Source organism: Convolutriloba macropyga, chromosome 4, assembly GCF_964194025.1.
Source record: "Convolutriloba macropyga chromosome 4, txConMacr16.3, whole genome shotgun sequence".
In the NCBI taxonomy this organism is placed as follows: Eukaryota; Metazoa; Xenacoelomorpha; order Acoela; family Convolutidae; genus Convolutriloba; species Convolutriloba macropyga.
In genome coordinates this window covers 11,122,102-11,149,115 of record NC_134471.1, presented here as the reverse complement: position 1 = coordinate 11,149,115, position 27,014 = coordinate 11,122,102, and the positions used below count along the sequence as shown (strand labels likewise).

The following is a 27,014-nucleotide window of genomic DNA, read 5'->3' as shown; positions in this document are numbered from 1 at the left end:
AGAATGGCGGGAGCGTTATCCTCAATGACAATAGGAGTTTTCCGTTTTATGAACTTAGGTTTTTGAAGATGTAGTCATAGTTGTCGGTTTATAACTCTGCCCTTGAGTTCCCCATCCCAGTTGAGAACGGATGATAGGAATAACTCTAAAGATACAGGAATGATCTCAAAAATTTATTTTGCCAGATTTAGACCGTTTTTCATTCTTGCGCCTATGCTCAGACCGCTGTGTGAGCATTTTTCAGACAACTAATACTACTGTAGTTTTCAATAAAATGTAATTTGGGTTGGCGCAGTTGGCTTATTTGTTTAAATATATCGAAGCTACGTTTCCTAGGCTTAGATCCAAGATCAAAAGTCGGCAGACGGTCCCAGTCAAAATTACTGGACAGTACTCATTTAATTCTGGACTTACCAACTTCTGGTCTGGGGTGTCCGCTTGGGTTTGAAGACTAAAGAATCAAAATAAGACACTAAAGAAAAAACAGCCCGCAATGAAACAGTTCCTTCTATTTCCTAGAAATACCAGCCTTGTCATAAGATTTTTCGGGTACTGGAAACACGAATAACTGCTGAGCGAAATTCTTTTTCCCAATCTTGTATTTATCCTTTGAAAATCTCTTTGAGATATTATTAGTCATTTTGCATCTCACGAAGAAAAATTTTTCCCTTGTCGCCCAGTGTTTGAGAGCGTTCTCTGGATTATGAGGAAGGTTTTTCCACGTTATGTCCGAAGTTTTATTACTCAAAATCCCAACTTGTGAAAACATGCAGAACTTTCGTATAAAACCACAGTAGAATTTGTGTTCAAAATTGCCATCTGCTCTTTGCTTTGACCAAACGTGGCATAATTCCAAGCTTTTCAAATTTCTGCACTGATCTTTTTGTCTGGATATCTCTTTCTTCATTAGTTTGCATGAGTTTGGAGGAATTATTTTGGATCGTTGGCAGTAATTCCCAGATGTTGTTTGGCCACTTCTGCGAAAGAGATTTCTATGTCGACATGTACGATATAAACCGTACCACGATTTGTTTACTGTCAAAAAAACGAACAAGAGGACTAAGATTTCCCACATTAGTATTTCCAAACTATTCTTTATAGCTGCGTTGAGAAGGATAATGCCGCACGTAATCGGAACAAAAAATATTTTGAAGAGGCTGTGCGGAAATACTATCTTTTATTGAAAAAAGAAATCGGAAAAGCAATGTTTGATTGAATTTGGTGCCAACGCACAATTTTAAATTTTTCGGATCTATTCTGTTTTCACCCCCCCCCCCCCCAAGAGTTTTTTACGCCCTCCAGTTACAAATTATATGTTGTTATATGGCACGTTACAATGTAAAAAAATAGGTTTACCTGGGGGCGTAAAAGACATAAGCCCACTAAGCTGGGGGGGGGGGGGGTTCCAAAACAGAATAGATCCGATTTTTCTTTACATGTACGATTAAATAATAGTTTTACTATTTGATACCATGCTGAAATTGTTATCGGATCGGCTTATAACCATTCATCCTGTCTTTGTTTTTCGCTTTCGCTGTTTGCAAAATTTGGATCTATTCTGTTCCCAACCCCCTCCCCCCCAGCTTAGTGAGCATAAATCTTTTATAACCCCCAGGCGCACGTGCTATTTTCTTACATAGTACCGTGCTATATAACAACATATAGTTTGTAACTGGGGGTAAAAACACGGGGGGGGGGGAACAGAATAGATCCCAAAATTCAAACAGATGAGTGGATAAAATGAACAAAAAATGACCATCTCCACGTGCCTTATCTTTTCAAAACAAATTAAGCAGAGGATTTGTGTTTAAAAAATTAGCAATTGTGAAAGGGTTACATCACGAAATATTTTTAAAAGCAGTATTTCCATTCAAACTAGAAATAGAAACTATACAGATAATAGTATACTGTTCAATGTTTACATCCGTGGGTACTGCCAGTGCGTGGCCCAAGACTGTCTGGCGCTCTCAATGCCCGAATCAAGTCGGTTACACCTGTGCGCGGCTCAAGTTGTTCTGGCTCCCAATTCTGTAGTCCACTTGGTCTGATCAGAGTAAATTTAAGTCTGCTCAGAGTAAATTTAAGTCTGGATAGTCTGGTACTCCTTGTGCGCGACCCAAATCATTCTGAGCAGCGCTCGCTTAGCTAGCGCACCTCAGTCTGGGTAAAGCACACTGAATTTTATTGAACATAACTTAAGCAGGCTATGGTGTTTACCTCATAGGAAATATAAACAGAACAGATAATAAAGTTGCCGGCCCTCTGCGCGCCCTACAAAAGCTTTGCGGCTTCACCGCCAAACCGGCGCCCATCTAAATAACCCAAAATCCTCACGAAATGTTTGATCAATTATATTAACACAACCGACTAACGTCGGTCGAATTGCTCTCAAACGACCGGCGAGCAGTTGGCTTCGCCAGTAGCTAGCAACGGTTTAGTGAGGCTAGCTTTAGCTTAATTGAAGGGGCGTAAGTGAGCGCAGCGGGGGGTGCACCGGGGGGCTGATGAGGTGGCAACAAAGGGGGGGGGCAACATTGGGGTGGGGTGTCAATCTCTAAGAACCAACCTTCGCACCACAAGTATAAGTCACCAAAACAGATTCTGTGAATCGCATACTTGAAGACTAGTGAGTTGAAAGTGAGTAATGCCCGCTGGGCGCTACCTGCTTATTCCATTTTTAAGGACGAAAAGTCACATGCGTCAGGCGAAAAATTGGTCACGCGAAAAATCACATAAAAAAGACCGACAGGACTAATATAATTGCTACAAATTTCGTTTGAGAGCAATTAAAATCGGATGGAGAAACTTACCGTCCATTAACTGAGAAGCTATCGTAGGCAGCCTGACAATCCTCCTCCTGTCCTTTCACAGCTTGTCCTGAGACACTCTGATTGAGCAAACTACAAACTCCGCTTAAACCTTTTTCGCACCAATACTGTGGTCTAATAATGTGATACTGTGGTCTATTAAATTAAAATTTGACATCTTTTATAGATTGAAAAAATCAAAAGTACAGACAACTTTCTTTTTTTTGGTTTATCTGTTTAAATATGTTTGTTTGGGCGTGTGTATGTGCGGCACCACTCTCTGTCTATTTAGACATGAGACACCGCCTTCCCCCCAATTACTCAATCATTTTTATTATGTAGCTTAAATCATCGTCTCAGAAATTTTAGCGTTAAACTTTTATCAATTCTATCTCGACGCTTAACATTGTATTATTTCATACCAAAGAACTTTATAATGCCTCATTAAAGTCAGTAGAATTTTAACCTCTGTAGATTATCATGCTATTGAAAAATCGGATCTATTCTGTTTTGGCCCATCAGCTTAGTGGGCTTATATCTTTTACGCCCCCCAGGCGCACGTGCTATTTTTTTCATAGTAACGAGCTATATAACGACATATAATTTGTAACTGAGGGCGTAAAAACACTGGGAGCGAAACAGAATAGATCCAAGAAATTTTTTGATCATTTTTGTTCAGGCCTCAGATAGAACGGGAGGTACTATATGCTCACCTGGTTTTGTTTTTCTGCTCAGTCAATTTTGGCCGCTCGATATATTCATTAGAAAACTCTTCAAGTGTACGACTTTCAATGAAACAGATTTTTTGACGAGTCTGAACATTTGATGTTTTGTTCAGTTTCCGCGTTATTTTTGTTCCATTCTTCATTATTTTATCAGTTTTTCCAAATTGTTTTTTTTCCACTAATTAATTGCATGTTCTTTACAGATGAATGGCAATAAATGGCTAATGTCAGTCGCATTCGTGAATTTTACATCCAAAAATATTCGAACTTTATTGGAAATGTGATTTCTTTTACACAAGTTTTTTCAGAATTTTGTGTTTTTTATACTGGTTCGACTTATATCAATTATCCATTAAGGACAAAAACTCATTTACATTGAAATGGGTCTCAATAATGACACATAATTTCAGGGAATTGCTCTTGGTTTTTTGGCTTCTGCATTGTGTTTTTCTTGGTTTTCAAAGAAATTCTGAATATTGCCTGCCATATAAGATAGTTTTCGAACTCTAATGACAGTTCCCATGCTTATGTTCTAACTATTGATTATGTGACCTAGATTAAAATTTTCATAAAAAATTTGTGATATTGCGATATATATACATAATTGGGGTCCATTTTTGAAGTCAAATTATCACACTAATCACAAGTCTTCATTAAATTCTAATGATTTTAGTGGATTTGATTGATTTGATACTACAAGTTTTCATAAAAATCGATTGTTTTGATCTCTTTTGTTTAGGGAGACCGCATAATCCGAAAAATAATAGAATTTTAACCATTAACATAGAATCTCATTAAAGAAAACTATAGTTATCTTGAAAAAAATATATTTTTCAAACGATAAAATGACACCATTTTTGTTTCAAGAACATGTTGACACCTTGATTAAGAAATGGTAAAAATAATTCAAATCAGTGATGAACGAAACAAAACACCTTTATCAAGACATTGCTTGCAAAAAATTGAAAAAATGCTAACGCGCTGTTGTTGTGCACAAAATTAGACCGCAACGAGTGGACACTAATATCTGTTGAAAAATTTTAAAACAATGCCCACATGTGCAAAATGCATTAAACTTGTTTTGTAAAATGCTGTATAAAACATTATAAAGCAAGGATTGAGCCAATTACATAGCAAATTTGATATTATAATAATTATTATTATAACTTGTGTAGTCGAGTCAAAACCACTCTGAGAATTTGCGGAAAAATAATACAGAGGAATACTGACCTGCGAAACTACAACTATCACAACAAAAAGTTTTTCTTCTAACAAGCACATATTTCGTGTCTTCTAAATTTAATTTCGCATTTTCCTCTCTTTTCACCCTAATTTTACCGAAGAGGTTTTGCGGGTTTTGAGCGAGATATCCAAAATTTGAGTTATTCTTTCGGTCTTTCAGATGTACAAGCATTAGATTTGACTCCAATTTGTCCTATTTTGTTAACGCATGCAAATGAAAAACTTTTTTCTTTGTATCCAAGACCACATATCTATCGAATCTCTATCAGATGACACCAAATAGTCTATTATGACCCGAGCACAGGGTTGGCGCTTTTCTCAGTAAAAAAATGGGGTCTTTCCCATTATAGCCCCCCCCCCCCAGCTTAGTGGTCAGATAACCTATAGCCCCCCCCCCAATCATGGTATTTATATCATAATGGGGGGCTATAATTTCATGGGGGGGGGGGGGGGCTATAATGGGAAGGACCCAAAAACTGAACTCCATAAATCAAGACAAAAGTATGTGTTTACTCACATGATTGCACATATATCTATGTACATATAAAGTTACACATCTATCCTTGGTGCTATATTATCAGCTGATTTTCATATAGTAATATAATCGCAAAGCCATAAATAAGAAGGCAGTACAATCCAAAATAATTGCCAAGACGCACCACTAAAATTTGGGTTTTTTTTATAAAATTGGGTATAAAATTTGATATTTTTCGCTTTCGTCCCCCCAGTTTGCTCTGAACCCCACCAATTGCGGAACACGTCAAACTACATAGCAAACCAGTATGAAGACAAATTGCGCGTGCTTTTCAGAGGTCTAAATATTATGTATTTAACTGGGGAGAGCACAACACAAAAAGAAAAGTTTGAAACTTTTTTTGCGAAACGAAACACTTTCCACGGTTATTTTTCTGTATGCTTTAAAATTTTATTGATTGCTTTCTGTTTAACAAAAATTAAAGTAGTTTGTTAGCTAGATCTCAGTAGTAGTGGATAAAACAGGGATACCAACCACCAGTAAAATTTGACCCTTTCTCCTAACGCTAATCGCGCATGTCGACTCGGGCCAAATTTTACTGCTTGTTGCTATCCCTGTTTTATCCACTTTTACATATTCACTCTAAGTCTAGCATTAAATTATGAAATGGCTTAATTCTAGAAAATAATAATAAGCTCGTTTGCAAATTCGCCAATACACACTCATCCAAAATTTATCATTTCCTGTCTCACTTAGTATCGAGTAAATTATGCTTGTAACATCCAGTAGCTTGTAACAACCAGTTGCTTGTAACAACCACTAGCATGGTAACAACCAGTAGCTCCTAACAACCAGTATCTTGTAAAAACCAGTAGCACGGTAACAATCAGTAGCTTGTAACAACCAGCAGCTCGTAACAAAAATAAAGCATTGAAACAACCAGTAGCTTGAACTCCAGTAACTAATCTTCATTCTGGTTGGCCGGTCAGTAACGCGTAACAGGTTACTTCATAAAGAATGTTCTAGAATAATTCTCCATGAGTGGACCTTTATTCTCCACGGCACTTTTTGGCCATTCACCATGGCTGTCGCTTGGCTACACAAAAGAGCTATCTTTTGAACAATAACATTTATTAGTAATTAACATTTTTATAACAAGCATAATTAAGGCATACGAACTAAATAGCAAAACTTGGACATAAAACATATGCATTTTTAGCATTAACTCGAGAACTAAGAAAAGGTATCAAACTCAAACTTTGTGAATGGATAACTATTTGTTGGGTGCACACTCTGTATGAAAATGAGGTCTGTACGCCAAGGCGGTGGAGTGGGGCTACCTTTTAATTCTTTCACCAATCTTAATACGTGGGGGAATTTTTCAAATGTAAATAGCTCCAAAACTGTTGGTTAAAAATTGAGCAAACTTGGCAGTGACTCCCACAGGCCTATATTATAAGACATGCAAGAATAGGGAACTAAATAGGACGGATACTTTTCGAGATAATGAGATTTAAATTTCAGATTGCAACAAAATTTAGTAATGAATGTTATCTTCTCTTCCAAATAAATCGTCAAATATAAGTTCTACGACTACAGTGTTATGGCCATTGACGTAAATGCCGGAATGGTAAACTCGATTATCCCCCTTTGAATTTTCACCAGATTCGTGGAGAAAAACTAAAGCTATTTTAAGCATTTCTCACAAATTTCTTTCAGTTAATTTTTTGTGCATAATTTGCAACACATTTGAGTTATAGTCTAACTAATTCACATTTGAGTTATAGTCTGACTTCTTGTACTATTAGTGGTTGCTAAATATGAAAGAAAGCTATTTTTACATTTTTTTTTCATTTTAAAAAATTAATTTTTCCGAAAAACAAAAAATTTATAAAATTTCAAAATAAGAGTGAAATCCCTCTTTTAAGAGCAATTCATTCTTTAAGAGCGAAATCGCCCCTATCAGAGTGATGCTCCAGAACAAAATTACTATCTATCGTGCTAAAAGAGTGACTTCCCTCTTTTTTAAGTAACTTTCAAAATTATTTAAATTTTTCAATAAATTTTTATTTTTTTATTTTTCTATATTTTTTATTTTAAATTATCATTACTCTTCAATAAATATATATTCTCTTTTACTTTTTATATATTCATTGCATTATTAATAAGAAATGATACAAAATTATAATATTTACACAACAACTTTCCCCAGTTTGGGTAATAACAGATCTGTGAAACAGTTCCACTGATCCACGTAGTGGCAACTTTGTTGATCTGGTATCCGCTGATCTTTCAGTTAAATTTCTACTAAATCCTCTAGTTAATTCTACATCTGGATGTTGTTTCTTTACATGAGCTCCTATCCCATCATATCTCACAACAGAAGGACAATATAGACATTTAACTTTAGCTGAAGTACAATTTCTACATGTATATTTACTCTCATCAAAATCAGTTAGTGGTTTTACAGAATTACATTTATTACAATTTCTATTTAAGACTTTGGTATTAAATTTAGAGTTAGAGTTAGAGTTAGAGTTAATGCTAGAGTTGGAGTTAGAGTTAATGCTAGAGTTAGAGTTAGAGTTATAGTTAGAGTTAGAGTTAATGCTAGAGTTAGAGTTAGAGTTAGAGTTAAAGTTAGAGTTAGAGTTAGAGTTAATGCTAGAGCTAGAGTTAGAGTTAGAGTTAAGACTAGAGCTAGAGTTATATCCAGATACATCTTTAAAAGAACGATCAGTTTTCATCGGCGAATTTGCAAAACAACTTCGTTGAGCAAGTTCCTTGACACATATACCACTTTATGTTTTATCACCACATGCACATTTAGTAATTTTATCTTCATGATATAATGAATAATGAAAAGCTACATTAAAAGGGATTCCACATTTATGTTTACACTCTAAACATTTCATAACCATTTATGATTGGTCAAATTTCAATTATACCCAACATATTTAGCCAAGATTTCAATTACATCTTTAGTATTATCTTTAGACGCGATACATTCTGTTAAATATTTGTTCCCCGTCGTATTGAGTGTATTAGTTTTATATCTTCTATCTAAAATCGCTTCAAGGTCTAATTCCGTTTTATCTCTAACAATATTTATAATTTCTTCTCTAAATTCTTCATTATTTCCATATAGTCTGTTTAAATACCTTCGTCCCTCTTTATTTAAATTTCCAGTCTCTTTATTTATATATTGTCCTTGTAGCTGCTTTTCTTCCCCATATCCAAAGTTAACCAATGTACTTGCTCTATTTAATATATTACTTGCACTCGTTGCCACATGTCCAGCAGTTTTTATTGTTGTATCAGGACTCATATAATTATATATCATAAAACATGTACCTATTATGCCTAAAGTAGTTGATATTAAACTAAAACAATCTGCTTTAATCATTTCTTTTGATAAAACATCATTCTGCATTTTAATACCTTTTAATGTAAGAAGTTTATTAAAATAGAACTGATAATTATCATGATTAATAGTATATCTATCTGTAGCATTTATCATGAGTGGTTTCATATATGCTATAAGTTTATTTTTATCTTCACTTTCTAATTTGTCTTTTAAACTAAGAGCTTTTAAATCGAGGAAACCAACTCTCGAGTCATATATCATAGTTCTATTCTTATCAATAAAAATAAAAGTATTCTCTTTCCTATTATATTTAATACAATAATGAAATTCATCTGACATTCCATCTGTACAATTATAATAGTTACTATTTAACTCACTAATTATTTTATTGAAGTTATGTTCACATTTTTATATTTCATTAAAATTTTTAAATAGATCAGCTCCATTATAAATTGTTAAATAAATAGTTTTACAACTCATTCTTGCTGTATTAATTACTGGAGCTGGTTTATGACACATTACAATCATTTGAATATCATAATGTCTTCCCTGTGTGAAATAATAAGCTATATTCTTATTTAACTTATCACCCATATCATCAAGAACAATTACACTATCTTTGAATTTAGACTTATTTTTTGATGCGATCATATTTATATCGCATTTATTAAACCCAATATAAAACTCACCAGTCTCAGGATCTATCCAGTCTCTATCATCTTTACATACTATGATTATATTTTTAGCTTCATCGGTGCAACTGCTTCGCAGATCTTGTTCTTGGTTTTGGTCTTGGTTTTGGTTTTGATCGGTGTAACAGCCTCGCGGATCTAAGTATAATTTTAAATATTGTCTAATAAAAGATAATTTACCTGTTCCAGTTCCACCATAAACAATAGTATGTAATGGTGACTTTTCATATTCAAATCTAACTAGACTCCTATTCATAAATCCACCAAAGCTTTCTTCTAGCTTTGTATATTTACTTCGTATTGAATCATATATTATATAACAAATTCCAAATAAGAAAATAAAAATTATAACTGCGCTACCTGTCTCCATTTTTATACCTATTAAAAATGCTTATACTAACTTAAATTTAATATTGATAATAATGCTATGAGTGATATCAGAATAAAAGATATAGATAAAGACATAAGACTAACACCAATTGAAATAGTGATGAGAGATCAAAGTCCTAAAACAATCAGTGAACCTAACTCCAACATTATTGTAAATTTACATCCAACTTAGGGTACACATTGGGTTTTAGTTATAAGAAGAGAAGGTGGTCCAACATATTATTTTCATAGTTTTGGTGTTGAGACCCCACCATTATTTTTAAAAGAATATATTGATCTAGGCTCTAATGAGAGAATACAACAATATGATGAATCTTATTGCGGGGCTTATTGTTTATATATGATCTATCTTATTGATAGAGGATTAAGAATTAGCAATGCTTTGAATTTTCTAGTTAATCAATGTAAATATTCAGGAATATATAATGAGGGTTTTTGTTTAGGTTGTAACGTTAATGATAAATATAATGTAAAGGATAATGATAATGATAATGATAATGATAATGATAATGATAATGTTAACGTTAATAATAATGATAATGATAACAATAATGATAATGTTAATGATAATGATAATGATAATGATAATATTAATGATAATGATAATGTTAATGATAATGATAATGATAATGATAATGTTAATGATAATGATAATGATAATGTTAATGATAATGATAATGTTAATGATAATGTTAATGATAGTTTTATATATCTTTTTGGTGAAAAACATCAAAGGGGTAAACCTAACAACAAAGAATGTCTTAGTAACAATATCTCTGTAAACATAAATGAAGATCTACAATCATGGCTAAATGATGATAATATAATTACAGAAGCTACACTCCCAGAGAACTTTAGATGTAAAATATCTGGTCCTAGTGAATGTGGCAAGACATTCTTATTAAACAAAACAAATTCTGGCTAGAATATACTTTGATAAGCTATACATCATTGGTCCTACTGGTGATCAATATGAAGGTGTAGAGAGTTATAATCGACGAAGTCGCAACTCTGTTGACGATAAAGCAGATGTCGAGTTTGTGAAAGATTTAAAAAAGATGTACCCTCTCCCGATTAACTACTAAAAAACTTTAAAAAACTAATGATACTCGATGATGTTGCAGATAAAGAACCAGTTATTAATGAATACTCTTGTAGGGGTAGACATAATAATTGTAATATGATATATCTTAATCAAAATCTATTCACAATAGATAGACTGAGTGTTAGAGAGAATTGTAATCTATTTGTTTTATTTGAATAAAGAGGTAAAGTCCTAATATCTATATATCAAGATTTCTTTAATAATGTAGAATTTAGTTATAATGATTTTGCTAATATATGTAATAAGGTATAGAAAGAGCCTTATAATTACATTGTCATTGATATAACTAAAAATAAAAATATTAATGGTAAACTTAGAATTAATTGGGATCGGGGAGTTTTGTAGTTTAGTTTAAGTTTAATTCTATATCTACACCAGATGTAAAGTAAAACTTAATACATCACCATTAAAGTCTATAGGTCTTCCATGCTCATCTTTAATATGAAACTCCATATATTCTATTCTATCTTTAGTTACTTTTTGATACAAGATATTAGTCGGTATAATATTTATCAATTAACCTGGTGATTCTGTCAGAGTTAAAGTATACAGTGTCTGTGTTATTCCCATTATCTTTAACACCAGATATCACATTACAATTTTTTACATTTTCCAAAGCCCAGTAATGGGGCTATGGAATTTTCTATGTCAAAATTAATTGCACCTTGTTTTACTTCCATTAAACTTTTCATTGTATTCTTATCAGATTCTATTATAACATTACCATTAGTTTCTTCTTTTATTAATTCTGCTGTTTTGAATAATTCATATGCTCCTTGTATGATAGATAAAATACGGGTATCTGACCATGTGTCACCCTTGACATCATATATGAATTGATTGTTCCTTCTATTCACATTAAAAACCGAATTTTAAACCGACAATCCTATTAAACCTAATTTTGATGAGTTTAGTATAGGTTCACTAAAGTTAAAGTTTTCTGTTGGCTTTATCATTCTAAAATTAAGTGTATGCTCTTCTTTAGTTTTACTTAGAGTTGCATTTGTCTTTCGTAGTTCATATAAGATTAACGAAGTTGTATTTCCCGTGATTAAACTGTCAGTCATTTTATTATATTCAAATATTAGATTATATTTATAGTTATAATTATAGCTTTGGTTATATTTAAATATTAGATTATATTTATGGTTATAATTATAGCTTTGGTTATCCGCGAAGCGGTTACACCGACAGTTATAATTATAGCTTTGGTATTAGTCATAATTATAATTATAGTCTTAGTTATAATTAAAAGTTAATTTTTTACCTAATAAAATTGGAAATTAATTTGAATACAACTTATGGTTATAATAATGATATACAAAAAAGCAAGATTATAAAGTATAAACCAAATAATCTAGCAACAATGAATACGGTTAATACCAATATTAATATCATTCTCAATAGAGAAGAGAATCACTTAAATTTCCGTGATTCCTATCTAGAGATAGAGTTTGTTGTATTAGATGATTCTGGTGGTGTATTTGCTAATGATGCTAATATCGGATTAGTTAATTACGGTTTGATTGCATTTTTTAGTTCAGTGAAGCTTGAAACTATTAGTGGTAGGACCATTGAATATGTAGATCACTGTCATCCTAATCTATTGATGTATAGGTTATTAACTAGTACTGATGATGAATATGAGAGTGGTTTTGTTAGAAATCAATGCAATAGAGATAGTCAACTCGAAGGTGACCATAATGCTGCAGAACGAGGTCATATGTATATGATGATTAAGATGAGTGATCTATTTGGTTTTTTAAATGATTTAGAAAAGATTATATATGGTTTAGGATTTAAACTAATATTTAAAAGAAATAATATTGATAGAGCTCTATTTAGAGTTAATGCTTTTGCTGGTGCTGTTGCTAATGATGCTAATATAGAAATTAAAGATATATCATAGTGTGTGCCTAGTATTGGTCCTAGTAGCGATATTAGAATTATTGTGCAAAAGGGTTTAAGTAAAAAGAATAATGTAGACTTTAGTTATTATTATGAAAGAAAGACATTTTATAAGAATGTACCAAATTCTACTCACTTCCTGTTTGATCTAGGTATGGAAAATGGGATGGAAAGACCACCACAATATATAATAGTTGGTTTGAAAATATTAATGTTAATGAACAAACTCATGATGCAAGTACATTTCATATGATGAATGTTACTGAATAATATTGTAAGATTGGTAGCGAGCTTTATCCTGAGGATAGAATGAATATTAATAATGGTACCAATGATTATAATGAGGCTTTTAAAGAGATTGTTAGCTTTAATAAAGATTATAATGGGCTACAACATAATATGAAACCATATATAAATCATAGAACATTCAAAAGCAGTTTTAGAATATATGTATTTGATACTAGATAGGTGTATTTGATACTAAATACTAGATGTATTTGATATAGGTCAACAACCAATACAACTTAATTTTAAATTTAGTGCTGCAGTTGCCGATGTTATGTGTCATGCATTAGTATTAGCTAGAATGGTTATTAGTGTGAATAGTGACGGAAATAAGATGGTTGATATAGTATCATAATTATAATTATAACTATGGTCCTAGTCATTATTTTTGATATATCTCCAGCTATAATCATCTGCGAAGCAGTTCCTGATAAATATAAACATAACTATTTCTTACTTGTTTTAACAAAACCCCTAGCATATATAGTATCTAGTTTCTTTTTGTTCTCTAGAGATAAGCCTCCAGCTTCAAGCTTAATCTTAGCTTTGGGCCTGACCTTAGGCGTAGGCTTGGGCTTAATAACAACAAAGGGATTATACTTTTTAACTTCAATTTTTTTATATATAGAAATAAGTCTTTTAAATACGTTCAAAACTAATTCATATTGTGTTGGTGGTAGACATTATAGTGCTACTATTAATAAAAGAGGGGTTGTCTCAGCTAAAGGAACTAAGATGTTAAGGGGTAATTGTGTTAAGTGTAGAAGGAATAAGTCAATGACAGTATCTGATGCGACAATAGAACCTGAGGGATTGAAAGATTTCTTTAAAAGTGTTGGTAAAGATACGGTTAACTTTGGAAAGAAAGTTGCTAATAATCCAGTAAGAGCATTTGAAATAGCAAGTAAAATAGGAAGTGCAGCTGCAAGCAGAAACCCTAGAGCTGCTTTATCAACCACACCTGATTTAATTAAATTTGCAACTACTGGTGAAGGTATAAACGTAGTACAAAGAGGAAGAGGGTTATACTTAGGTACAAAGAAAAGATAATTTAGTTATGGCTAAGACTAAGACTATGGTTTCAGTTAAAACTCTATATCTATCTATAAATATTAATACTAATATTATTATTACTATAAACAGCACTAATAGCTTTAATTTAAAAAAACACTTAACTTGTTTTTCTTGTTCTTCTTATATTCTTCATATACCTTGACTAATTCATTACATTCATCATTATCTATTTTATTATCATTCATTGATTTAGTATACACTTTATTAAACTTATCGCTAAACTGTTTACTTAAACTATACATTTGTGAATTCTTTATAATTTTATTTCTAATTTTAGTATTAATTGTTTTTGATAATAAACCACAAACAGTTGCTGTAGCAAAGGCTGTTGGTATAGAATATGCTAATCCTATACCTGTTAATGCAAATGATGTTGTTGTTGCCGTTGTTGCTATTGACGATAATACTATTTCTGTTATCTCAGCTACGTTAATATAATTTTTATATCTACTTAACTTCTTATTGTAGTTATTAGTTTCAGTTTCATAATAATTTCTAATATCTTTTATAACGTTAATATTGTTGTTGAATTTATTATTGGCTTGAATCTTTTCATTTATTAATCGTTATGATACTGAAGACAGATCCGGATATAGTAATCTCTCACTCGGTGGTGTTGGACTAGTCATAGTTTCGGTTATTTTACTTAGTAAAAATTCTTTCTATTTCTTTAATTATATCTTCTTGATAAAAATCATAATGCATCTCTAGTCTTGATTTTTCTATGTTGTGTACTAATTTACTTTTTAAAAGTATAGCAATTATATATTGTACTATTCTCTTTTTATTCTTTAAAAGGGCTTCATCTATAAAAGAATTAGTCTTTTTATTGACTTCTTTCAATTCTTTTAGCCCAGTAGTAAACATTTCATCTAGTTGTATGTTAGTGATAATCTGATTAAACTTATTATTATCAATCTCTAGTTTTAATTGATTATGCCCTTTTCTTAGTTCCGTTATATTTCTGCTTAAAATATCCGTTTTATTATTAGACGATAATAAGTTATTGTCACAACATCTTTTTCATCTATGGGAGTGTGCACATTTGTAATTTTATAGGTATCCTTCATGTCAATATTCATGTTTAGCTTGATTGAATCTATTTCTTGTCATCTTTGTATTTGTTTACATATAATTAGAATAATAATTAGTCTTGTAATTAGACTTATAATTAGTCTTACAATTAGACTTAGACTTAGAATTATAATTAGACTTTGTATTTGTTTACAGTAAGAAATGAATCCAGCGTCGCTGGCTTAGGACCGTAGGTCTATATTTAATGATTCTAAAACTTAATTATTAGATTCAAAATCAAACTCGGATTTTAATAATTCCTGTTTTGTAATATTTACCTTCTATTATCTCTCCATTCATATCTTCTATATTATATGTTGGTGGTTGTGTGTTCAAAACTTCATTAGCTTTAAATAGTTCTCTATTCCAATTAGAAGTGTATCCCTCAGAGAAGATATTACGTTTATCTGCATTTGTAACTTAATCACTAACTTTTTTGGTGTTGCTTTGGTAGATTTAACATAGTATCTAACTTTATCAGGATTATTAGAGGCATCAACCGGTGTCATTTTAATTGTTGAATGAGTGTTATTGTTATATGTTATGACTGCATCATTTATTATATTTACCCATTTACCATCACCATTGATGGACATTGGTTTATTAATTATGTGTAATAATGTTCCATTGAATCTCTCTAAAAACACAGTCTTTAAATCACTATAAGAAGAATATAGTTTTGTTTTATATTCCTTAAGTAAAGATTTAAATGTTTTATTGTTAAGCTCACTAACTCTATCTACCCATAACTTTTCTGGTTTTCGAACCTCGAGGCCACCTTGTGGACTTTCAGAGCCACCCTGTGGATGTTCACCTAATACTTTTTTAAAACCATTAGTTATAGATAAACCAGATTTATTCTTTAATGGAATAGCCCATGCATATTTTGTGAATATATCTATAACTGTTAATATAAACTTATAATTATTATATTATTTAGTTAGAGATGACTTATCAATTAAATCAGCTGACCATGTTTCATCTTTAAATAATGGTATTATTCTTTCTCTTCTAAACTTTGTTATTTGAGGACTGAATACTTCTTTGACTAATAGTTGTTGTTGTTGTTATTTTTCAATCATTATTTATTTACCATAGTTAAAAACAAAATTATCTAGTTGCTCTTGATTAATAATACTCATAGATAATAGTTGCTTTGATATATCTAGCATTTCATTATATAATCCATCATGACCAGATTCTGCTTCCAGTATCAAAAATTCTAATCTTTCTATTAAGTTATTTGGGTTAGGGTTGCTATTTAAACCCCTGCCAAATACATCATCTTTTACCCCCATTATACGTTTTATTGTTCTATATCTAGCGTTTTTCTTATCCCCTTTTCCTACATCATATCTAATATCCTTTAAAAACCTTTTATTTTTGTTTTCATCTTCCCCGATATCATCATATAATACATTTGATTTAGTAAGGAAGTCAGTAAATCCTTCTGAGAATTCATAAAAATTATCCATAACTAAAAATGTACTCTGCTCTAAGGTTATATAAACATCATTCATTTTATATCTTCTAGTAGGCAAATCTACAATATTTAATTTTAATTGAGGATTAGTTTGACCCCCCATGAAGAATTTTGGCTGTCTTTCTATCAACAAAAACTGGTGCTATAACTTGAGTTTCCTTTACGATCCTTTTAACGTTTCATTAATCTTGGAAATGTTTTCACCGATCCGTGAAGCGGTTTCACCGATCTGGAAACCAGCTTGCTGGATCATCTTAGTTTGTTTATCTAACTCTTGATTTTGCCAATCTATTGCTCTCAATGTTTGTTTACTTAATGCTTGATTGTGTTCATTTTTTGCATTTAGTGTTTTAGTTAAAGGACCAAACAACTCTTCTCTTTCACCAGAATGTTCTTGTTGTTTTATTTTATCTTCTAATCTATTTCTTCTGTTTTGTTTTTCTAGATTATTTAATTTTATAAGTGTTTCTAGTTTAGCCATTTTTTAGAATTATAATAAATCATTATATAGTGTAATTGCAGCAAGGATTAACTTTCTGTCATCGTTTATAGTTAGCTCTTTAATATTATTTATAAGTAGGTCGTTGTCTCCATCTAATGATGCATTCTTAATCGGGGAAGGGTTTTTGGCCTTGGTTCCCCAACCTGCTTCGCAGATTTTATTTACTAGATCTCTTTTGAATAGATATAGATTCTCATCATGAGAATAGCTTTTTTTATTATTTACATAAAATCTTTTATCATCAAATGTGTTTAGACTAATCTTACTTGTTTTTGTTGTTGTCTTGTTATGGCCAACTTTTTTGTATTCTACATTCATCTACACTTCTCTCTGTGTTATACATTAGTGCATTATAATACTCCTCATGTTTAGCATTGTTATAATTCTTTATACCTTTCGCCTTAGTATTCTTAGGATAGTCTTTGAAACTATATGTCTTTGGTGACAGGGCTATAAACTCTTCTATAACTTTACTACCTAATTCATGTTTGAATTTGCCTGGAACTTTATTATTAGTTTTAATTGGAGGATCGGGGAACCCGCCGCTTCGCGGATCGAGATTGGATAGGTCCATGTGTTCATTGTCGACATTACCCTCGCTAAAAATAAATACAAAACTGTCAGTATCCACATAATGGATTTGTAGATCTTCGAGAGATGGTTGAAGAATATTATAGAATACATCATACATGTGTAATTTATTTAATTCTAAGATAGTAAGACCTACATACACTGGAGACTCATATTCTATTCTTTTTTTATATATTCAATTCGGCTATAATCTTTATATCTAGTTATATTCTTATATGTTGGTTTACTTATACTTTTCATTATCTTTTCTTCATCATGTAGGAACTTACTTTGAAGGAAGTGTAGGGGATTCATGCACATTCTTCCATATAGTGAGTTGTTCATTAAATTCCTTGCATCCTTTTCTGCTTCAGTTTTAGCTGTTGCTTTTTTATTAGTTTTGGTTCGTATATAATCTCTACATATATAATCCTGTTTAAATTTAATTACTCTATGTATTTTATTTACTTTTACACCCATCTTAACATAGAACTTTAACATCCTATAATTAACCATGTATTCTGTTTTGTTGTATTGGTCTATGATTAATTTCTCTGTTTTTGTTTTGCCTTTCTCTCTTTCTCGGTATCCCAATTCGTTACCATTTATCTTTCTCTTATCAGGCATTAATGCTAGTTGCTCTGTTCTATCTCTACATGTATCAGTATAATAAATATTGCAATTTATATAATAACCATGATCACTATCATCTGGAGTATTTAATATAGTATCAAGAGTAGTAGTAGTAGTAGTAAACTGGAAGTCCTTATAAGGTAGCTTTTGCATCAATGCTTAGCTGTATAGGTTGTTTGCATCGATGTACCAGATATTTCTGTTATGGGACTTCATCCTTGATCCACCATTGTCGACTATCCTATCGCCAAATAATACCACATATGCCACCTCTCTTTGCCTCAACAAATGATCTAGCATTTGTTTATCTTGTAATGTATCTAATGTTACACCGCTTGACATTAACCAACAATCAAAACTATAGCCTGGCAGACTTACATAGTGTAGGGGATTGAGCTTGAATTCTTTCATACTTAGTTTAACATATTCATTCATGCAGTAGTCTAATATTTCCACATCATTTTGTAAGTACTCTATAGTTAGATCTTTACCAGTTTTATGACTGTTGTCTTTATTAAAGATATCTACTTCTTCTTGTGTTGGTAATTTATTCGAGAGAGAGGATTTGAAGTCTTCTATTTTTAGATTATCTATGACTTCATCATACGAGTCGAAACCTGGTAGTAATATGAATATAATGTTTTAGTTTTACATCCGTATATCTTCGCCATTTGATCTAGAGGCATAGCTAAGAAGTTATAACTATCTAAGAATTTGAGACAACCGATGCTAAACTTCTTAGACTTACCAGCAGCTAGTGGTATGTTATCTACTTTTCTTTTATCATTATTCTGTTTAAAGAGTTCACTGTATAGTAGGTTGAAATCGTAGCCAGAGCCATTGTTGAATATTACAGGAATGAAGTTTTGTTGTTTGTACCTCACATTACATATTCTGCAAGCTGGTCCTCTATATTTACCAGTTTCATGACAATGATCTCTTACTTTATTAATACATGTTTTACTGCAGATATGACAAGAAGTGTTATTAGTTTCATGATTTAATTTATCTTCTTCATTAAATATCATTTGTTTGTTGCGCCTGAAGTTATTCTCAGTTTCTATTTCTAATAGATCACTAGCAAATCTTTTGATACAATCAAGACCGACATAGTATTTGAAGTTACACTGCCAGATGTAATTCACACTTATTGGTATGTGTTCAGCTATTACGTACTTACAGCCATTAGTCGCGACTTCAACAATGCAACATTCTATATCAGCAGTTATAACATTTTTTATATTCTGACGCTTATGTTCATTTATAAAATTAATTTTCTTCTTCTTAGGACAAACAACTTCTGGTTTGAAAGAGTTGCTACATTCATGTTTGTCGTATTTAATTTGTGAATCAAACCATTATGTACATCTAACACAGTAATAGAATTTGTGATTCATTCTATTTGGACGATCTAACAAGGTTTCTATGTTTTTAATTAGAGCACAGTGTTCTGTAGTACCATCTCCTCAAACCAATATTCTGACATCCTTTCTATCTTTATCAAAATCATCCACTGGTTAAACAATTCTACTTTGCCCCCACCAAAAGGTGTGTATACCCAAATATTAATATTGTACAATTTCTGTATTCTTTTTGTATAAGCAAAATCATCTTCATCTCGTTGTCGTGCTTCAATTAGATTATTTACATATTTACTCTCGCATGTTGTGTGGTCCTTAGCAAGATGTAGCCAAGCAGTAATAGTTAGTTGCAAGCAGTTGTATTTATAACTACGTATATTTAATATCGATTTAGAGTTTTTGAGATCAGGAGTAAATCTATTTAACTACCAATAGATGCCTTAGTTGGTTCAATGTTTAACTGAATACTTCTCAATCCCAGAAATTCGAAGTCGTAGCCATAACCTTCATATATTTCGTTTTTGAAATCTAGCCATTGTTTGAAGTCACGGTAATCATATATAGCCTTATAAATAATATAGTCGGTGTTTAAGAATATTTTTGTAATTTTAACTTCCTATTTGGTTCTCTTCTTGTTCTCACACTCGGCCGTGACCATATATTTAAAACTCTTAACTTTTCTAAACTGATAGCAGTTTTTAATTTCCTCTAATGAGTAATTAGTTGCTTCGTCTATATCTTCAATGTAATTCCCACCTTTATCCGTAATATAAAATTCTCTCATGTTCTGACTTGAGTTTATATCAAAGTCTTCTTTGTTTTCTAGATACATGCGATTGTGACTAGGTGAATGAGTAGGTACAGCTACTTTACTTCTAAATTCTTCATGACATTCTTTACATTCAAACTCAATTCTGGTGTAGATATTGTCGTCGAGTTTAGTTTTAGTTTTAACAATATCTTTAGTGTCAGTTTTAGTAGAAGGATTGACATAGATAAAGTCTCCATCCGAATCATACCTTTTCCCTATAGTTTTAGTTGAGGCTTCAATTTTAGTTGAGGCTTCAGTTATAGCCTCATCCAAATCAGAATCAGTGAAACTGTTTCGCACATCAAACATTTTCTCCAATAGTTCTTTATGTTTGGGATCGTATGATTGATGTCCGTCAAATCCTTCTTTGTTTCAAAGGATAAATTACAGACGTCGCAGAAGTTCACATTTGTGACATCACTGTTTGTTGGTGTATGGTGTATGGTGTATTTTATTAGGGAGACATGGGGTATTTTTTGGAGACATGGTGTATTTTATTAGGAGATTTTGGAAAAAATAATTTTTCGAAAGTGAAAAATGAAGTGTGATAAGTGTAAAAATAAGCCTTGGAGGTAGTGTTGTAATGATTGTAAAGAATTAGATTACTGCTGTTATATATGCAAAGATATAGCTAAAGTAAAAGATTATATTAAACATTTGGATGACCATTATGCCAATCCAAACCAATATCTGGAGTGCAACATGTGTAAAGTTTATAAGCATATTTCTTTCTTTAGGTTTAGAAATGGAAGATGCAGATTGTGCATCTACCTTAACAGATATAGATACACACATACCAAAGATAGATTCAAGGAATATGCTGAAAGGTTTAATATAAATTTGTAGTATAGACAAGAAATAATATTTTTTGATGTACATAAGTGAATTTGCAAACGAGCTTATTATTATTTTCTAGAATTAAGCCATTTCATAATTTAATGCTAGACTTAGAGTGAATATGTATTAGTGGATAAAACAGGGATAGCAACAAGCAGTAAAATTTGGCCCGATTCGACATGCGCGATTAGCGTTAGGAGAAAGGGTCAAGTTTTACTGGTGTTTGGTATCACTGTTTTATCCACTACTCTCAGTTTAAAGAGAGAAAAATATTTAGAAACCTGTGAAGATTTTTCAGGCTATTTTTTATTCAGAACAGAAAAAACCAAAAAAACATTTGAAATTGAAAACCACTAATTGCAACCAATTATGGTTTTATTCAAATATGGTCTGATTTAGTGGTTGATCGGACGTTTTATTTTTCCAGAAAAAATGGCTAGACAATTATTTGATTTTTCATAACGCTAATCAGCCTGATATTCAATTCAGTTTTTAGATATCACGAGAAGTATATATTAAATAAAATTTTGGAATCTTTTCCGTTTGTGCCCCACACTTCAGTGCGTACATATTTTTTGCAACCCCAATAAGAACGAGCCATAATATAATATAATTATTTACTATCTAATGACATAAGCTCTGTAACGGGTCCGTATAACGTACTGGATGAGAACACAAACGAAAAAGATCAAAAAAATGTTGTTTGTCTTTTGATTTATCGAAGTTAAATATGACGTCACGGAAAAAGTTTAGAGAACAAACAAAAGGAGATTGGGAGACATCGGAGCTTTTCATTTTAAGATTTGAAAAAAAATATGTCAAGATAATTTTTTGATTTTTTTCCCATTGTGATTTTTCCTAATGTGATTTCTCCCCATTATAGCACACCCCCAGAAATTATAAGGGTCATTTCCATTATCCCCCCACCAGCCTACTGGTCAAATAACTTGTGCCCCCATCATAATAACTATAGCATATGGGGGGCTATAATTTCATGGGGGCTAAAATAGGAAAGACCCAGTTATAGCCTCACTTTCTTAGCAAACTTTTTAAATATTTTTTTCATATTTTTTGAATGTTACTGTAATTGGGGATTATATGACGACCAAGATGAGGCGGGAACATAATGGAGAAAACCGAAGTGGTTTAGTTGAAGCTCCCTCCTTAATTATAATAATGAAAAATGGGACACCGTTTTGGCTAAAAGATATCGGATCTAATCCCTTTTGGAGCCCCATTGTTTTTTAGGATCTATTCTGTTCTTCCCAGTGTTTTTTACTTCCACAATTTCAAAATATATGTTGGCATAAATTACGTTACTATGTAAAAAAATAGCACGTGCGCTTGAGGGCGTAAAAAATGTAACCCACTAAGCTGGTAGGCCGAAACAGAATAGATCCATCTTTTATGCCCTAATTACAATTTGGGTCTCTCCCATTATAGCCCCCCCCCATGAAAATATAGCCCCCATTATGGTATATTTACCATGATTGGGGGGCTATAGGTTATCTGACCACTAAGCGGGGGGCTATAATGGGAAAGACCCTACAATTTTTGTGTTGTTATATAGAACGATCGTATGTGTCATATGGTATGGATAAATCATTATATATCCATAACCGTATTTAGTTCAGTTTTACCCATTTGATGGGCAAGTGCTTGTGTTATTTAGTTTAATTTCAGTTCATCCAAATCTTCATCACTTCTTGTCTGTTCATGCTGTCTGTGCAGGAAACTGTCTTTTCAGCCTATAAACAAATCTTGCAGTTCCTTCCTGTCTTGGAATTATGTTATGAACAAAACTTTCATTTCCTAAATTGTACTTTAATGTAATCATTCTCTAATTTGCACTGCTGAAAATCAGTTCTAATTTAAATCTAGTAATCCGCTTTTCAATCGGACTCAGTCGAATAGAATTTGTGCCAATCGCACCGCGATTGAACAAGTTGACAATTAGAAAATCTAATTGTAGTCATTGAGTTGCCATTCGTGGCGCAACTGCCGAAACTGATTTGAACTATAAGCTTTCGCGACTCGATTGGAACAATCTGTCGTAATCGAGTATAACATGGCGCAGTTATTAGCTGAATCAAAGAAGACGCCCCTTCATGTAGATGCATTTTGGGAGAAACCTACTGCCACCACTCCATTGACGTGGGATAAATGATCTCAACAGTGGAAGCTAGCATTGCTAGCAAAAGAGGGAATTCAACTCGACAACCTACTAAACGATCCACCAACAGCGGTAACGTACCCACCCGAGCCAATTTACGAGGAACCAGTGGAAAATCACACGCAAGCGACGGAAAGAGATAGAAAAATCCGTAACCAACAACTCAAGGTAAATCGGAAAAATCGTTGCACAAAAATTGAGGAAATAGGTATCTTATGCGGATATAAACCTTGGGGGATCTGTGAGCAAAAATCGATATCTTTGTTGTATTTGAGCATTGGAACGGAGGGACGACGTATCTTTAAAAGCAAACATCCTCATTTTCAAAAAGAAATCAGCCATTTAAAGTACTATGGCAAGCAATGGAGGATTCCTTCACAAAAGTAAGAAATATTACTTACGACCGCTTTGCCTTCTACTCTTGTAAACAACAGAAAGTTGAATCTGTTGAAATTTTCTACGGTCGTTTAATAGAACAAGCCGAAAACTGTAGTCTCGGAAGTGAGGAAACTAGCCTAATACGAGTTGCTTTCATACTAAACATGATAGATCAAAAACGAGCGATTCTTTTGCGAGTGGTATTTATTTTTTGAAATGTGTGTTTTTGCGCTTAATTTTGCGATTTTAGGTGGATTATTTGACTTAATACCATTAATGGGCTTTATTGGGTATAATTGTTCATAGTGTTCACATTCTTTACTGTCTGACATTTGCACCTCTTTTGCAGCAAATTCCTTATTGGAATGTGAATTATTCACTTTACAGTTATTTAGTACAAATTGTGATTTTCTAACTTCGAGAGGTATTTGCGATGCGGATGGAGGATTTAAATGCGGATTAACTATTGAATTTGAAAGCGTTAATTGCGACGCGAATGGTACTCTCTTTTGAGAAAGCAGTAATTGTGATGCAAGTGGTTTAGTACTAATTTGTGAATTAGTAGTTAGTGATGTTTGCATTTGCGGTGCAGATGACTGTTTTGAATGAAAAGAAGGCGAGTGTAACTTTAATTTGCTATTAAATTTTTGTAATGCGTTCTGTTTTTTTTTAATTAGATTTTTCATTGAGTTGCGAAATTTAGATGTTGTCGCTACTACAAAGTGTTCGTCATATGTAGATATTTTTTTAGCTCTTGCGAATGGGTTTCTAGATATGTAGTCTACTAAACCCATTTTGGCTCCCGGCATGTGTTCAATTGTGAAGTTGTACGGAAGTAATCTATCTATCCATCGAGATAGTCGACTAATGTACGATTTGTTCGATCTCTGCTCTTTTAGGATAGACAATAGTGCTCAATGGTACGTTACTATAGTAAAATTTTTTCCATATAGGTAGTATTTGAAATAATCAATGGACCAGACTATTCCCAATAGTTCTAGTTCGTTAACACTGTAACGTTCTTCCGTTGAGTTGAGGAATCTTGACGCAAATGCTATCGGTTGCCAACCTTCGGTTGTATTTTGCTCAAGTGCTGCACCCAATCCAGAACGTGAGGCGTCACACTTAACTCAACGGAAGAACGTTACAGTGTTAACGAACTAGAACCTATTGGGAATAGTCTGGACCATTGACTATTTCAAATACTACCTACATAGAAAAAAATTTACTTTAGTAACGGACCATCGAGCACTATTGTCTATTCTAAAAGAGCACAGATCGAACAAATCGTACAATAGTCGACTATCACGATGGATAGATAGATTACTTCCGTACAACTTCACAATTGAACACATGCCGGGAGCCAAAATGGGTTTAGTAGACTACATATCTAGAAACCCATTCGCAAGAAACCCCCCTCCCACATTATTGAGATTATGTTTTTTACGCCCACCAGGAAAACGTGCTGTTTTCTTATATAGTAACGTACTAACAACATAAAATTTGTAACTGGGGACGTAAAAAACACTTGGGGTCAAAACAGAATAGATCCGTATTTTCTGAGTGGGGGTCATGGACAACAATGGGGTGTAAAAAGTGCATAACAATAAAAACGTTCCGATATTTTTTTTATTTTTTTTCGACAAAGAGCGAATTTCAGTTATGATCATCATAGGATTGGATTGAAAAACTCTCCAAAATCATGAATTATTCAGTCTGCTAACGCAACCGTTATGATAAACTGTTATCCGAACTAACGAAACTTTTATCCGGCATAGCAGAAAACAAATATGGGATCTGGCACGTGCGTTTGGAGAGTGCAAATAATATCCACCCACTAACCTGGGGAGTGTGCACAAACGGAAAGGAACCTAGATTATTTTTAAAATTGATGAAAGGCCTAAAAAACACAATTATATAGAACAGAATTTTTGTGGAAAAAATATCTAAGCGCTTTTGTGCTTTTGTGTTTCATCTGTGTGATTGTTAACATGATTAATAGTATTAAATTTAGCTACCAATCTTTTCCGCTTGTGTTTGTGGGGGGGGGGGGGGGGGGGCACCAAGCTGGGGGGCACAAACTGAAAAGATCCTTTATTTCATACAATGATGCGTTATGGGCTGCTCTTGAGTTAACATTCCGTATAGGGCGCTATAAATTCAGGGGGCTATAATGGGCTATTACTGGTCACGATTGCATCAATCAGCGTTGATCAATCAACTGGCTTTCATTTTGTGTCTGCCTCGAAACTTCAGGAGTCCATCCTAATCGCCACGGTTCGATTTGAGTCCATAAAACGAACAGGAAGCAGGTAACAATGTAACCAATCAAACTTGTCAAAACTAAAGATTTAAATTTCCATCTGTACACTGCATTCATTTGCCTGATGTCGTTGTTGTAAATTTAGTTCATTTCTATCATTTGGAATCAATTGTAATTGTTAATGTTATTGACAGCGTAAAGGTTTTTAACAACTATCCCTTTATAAGAGGTTATCGGGAGGGAGGGGGGGGGGGGGGTGGTGGACACAAACAAAACTGAAAAGATCCTGCTTCTAACTTTTGTACTGTGAACAGTTGTGTTCAATCTGTTAATGGGTTAATGGGTAAATGTGTGTGTGTGTGTGTGTGTGTGTGTGTGTGTATGTGTGTGTGTGTGTGTGTGTGTGTGTGTGTGTGTGTGTGTGTGTGTGTGTGTGTGTGTGTGTGTGTGTGTGTGGTGTCTCTGTGTGTGTGGTGTCTCTGTGTGTGTGTGTGTGTGTGGTGTCTGTGTGTGTGTGGTGTCTGTGTGTGTGTGTGGTGTGTGTGTGTGCGTGTGTGTGTGGTGTGTGTGCGCGTGTGTGTGTGTGTGTGTGTGTGTGTGTGTGTGTGTGTGTGTGTCTGTGTGTGTGCATGTGTGTGTAGGTGTGTGTGTGTGTGTGTGTGTGTGTGTGTGTGTGTTTGTACACGAGGGAGGGTATTCGTTCTATGCGTTCCTTGTGGGCGCGGGGGGGGGGTTGGGGTGGGTTAAATTAAAAGGTGGGTTAATTTATTTTGCCCATTGAAAAAAATGGACCACGCTGACAAAAACTGCGAAAACATGAGAACAAATAAACCATAACTGCTTCTCCTAGTGTCAGTTT

General features: G+C 32.9%; 1 long non-coding RNA gene across 1 annotated transcript; it reads right to left on the bottom strand.

Moving 5' to 3' along the window:
- Nucleotides 1-535: 535 nt before the first annotated feature.
- LOC142338248 (uncharacterized) lies at nt 536-27,014 on the bottom strand. The gene is made up of 4 exons (XR_012758966.1): nt 26,948-27,014; nt 26,119-26,307; nt 2,811-2,877; nt 536-977 (listed from the first exon to the last, which is right to left on the bottom strand). It is a non-coding gene; the product is annotated as an uncharacterized LOC142338248 (long non-coding RNA).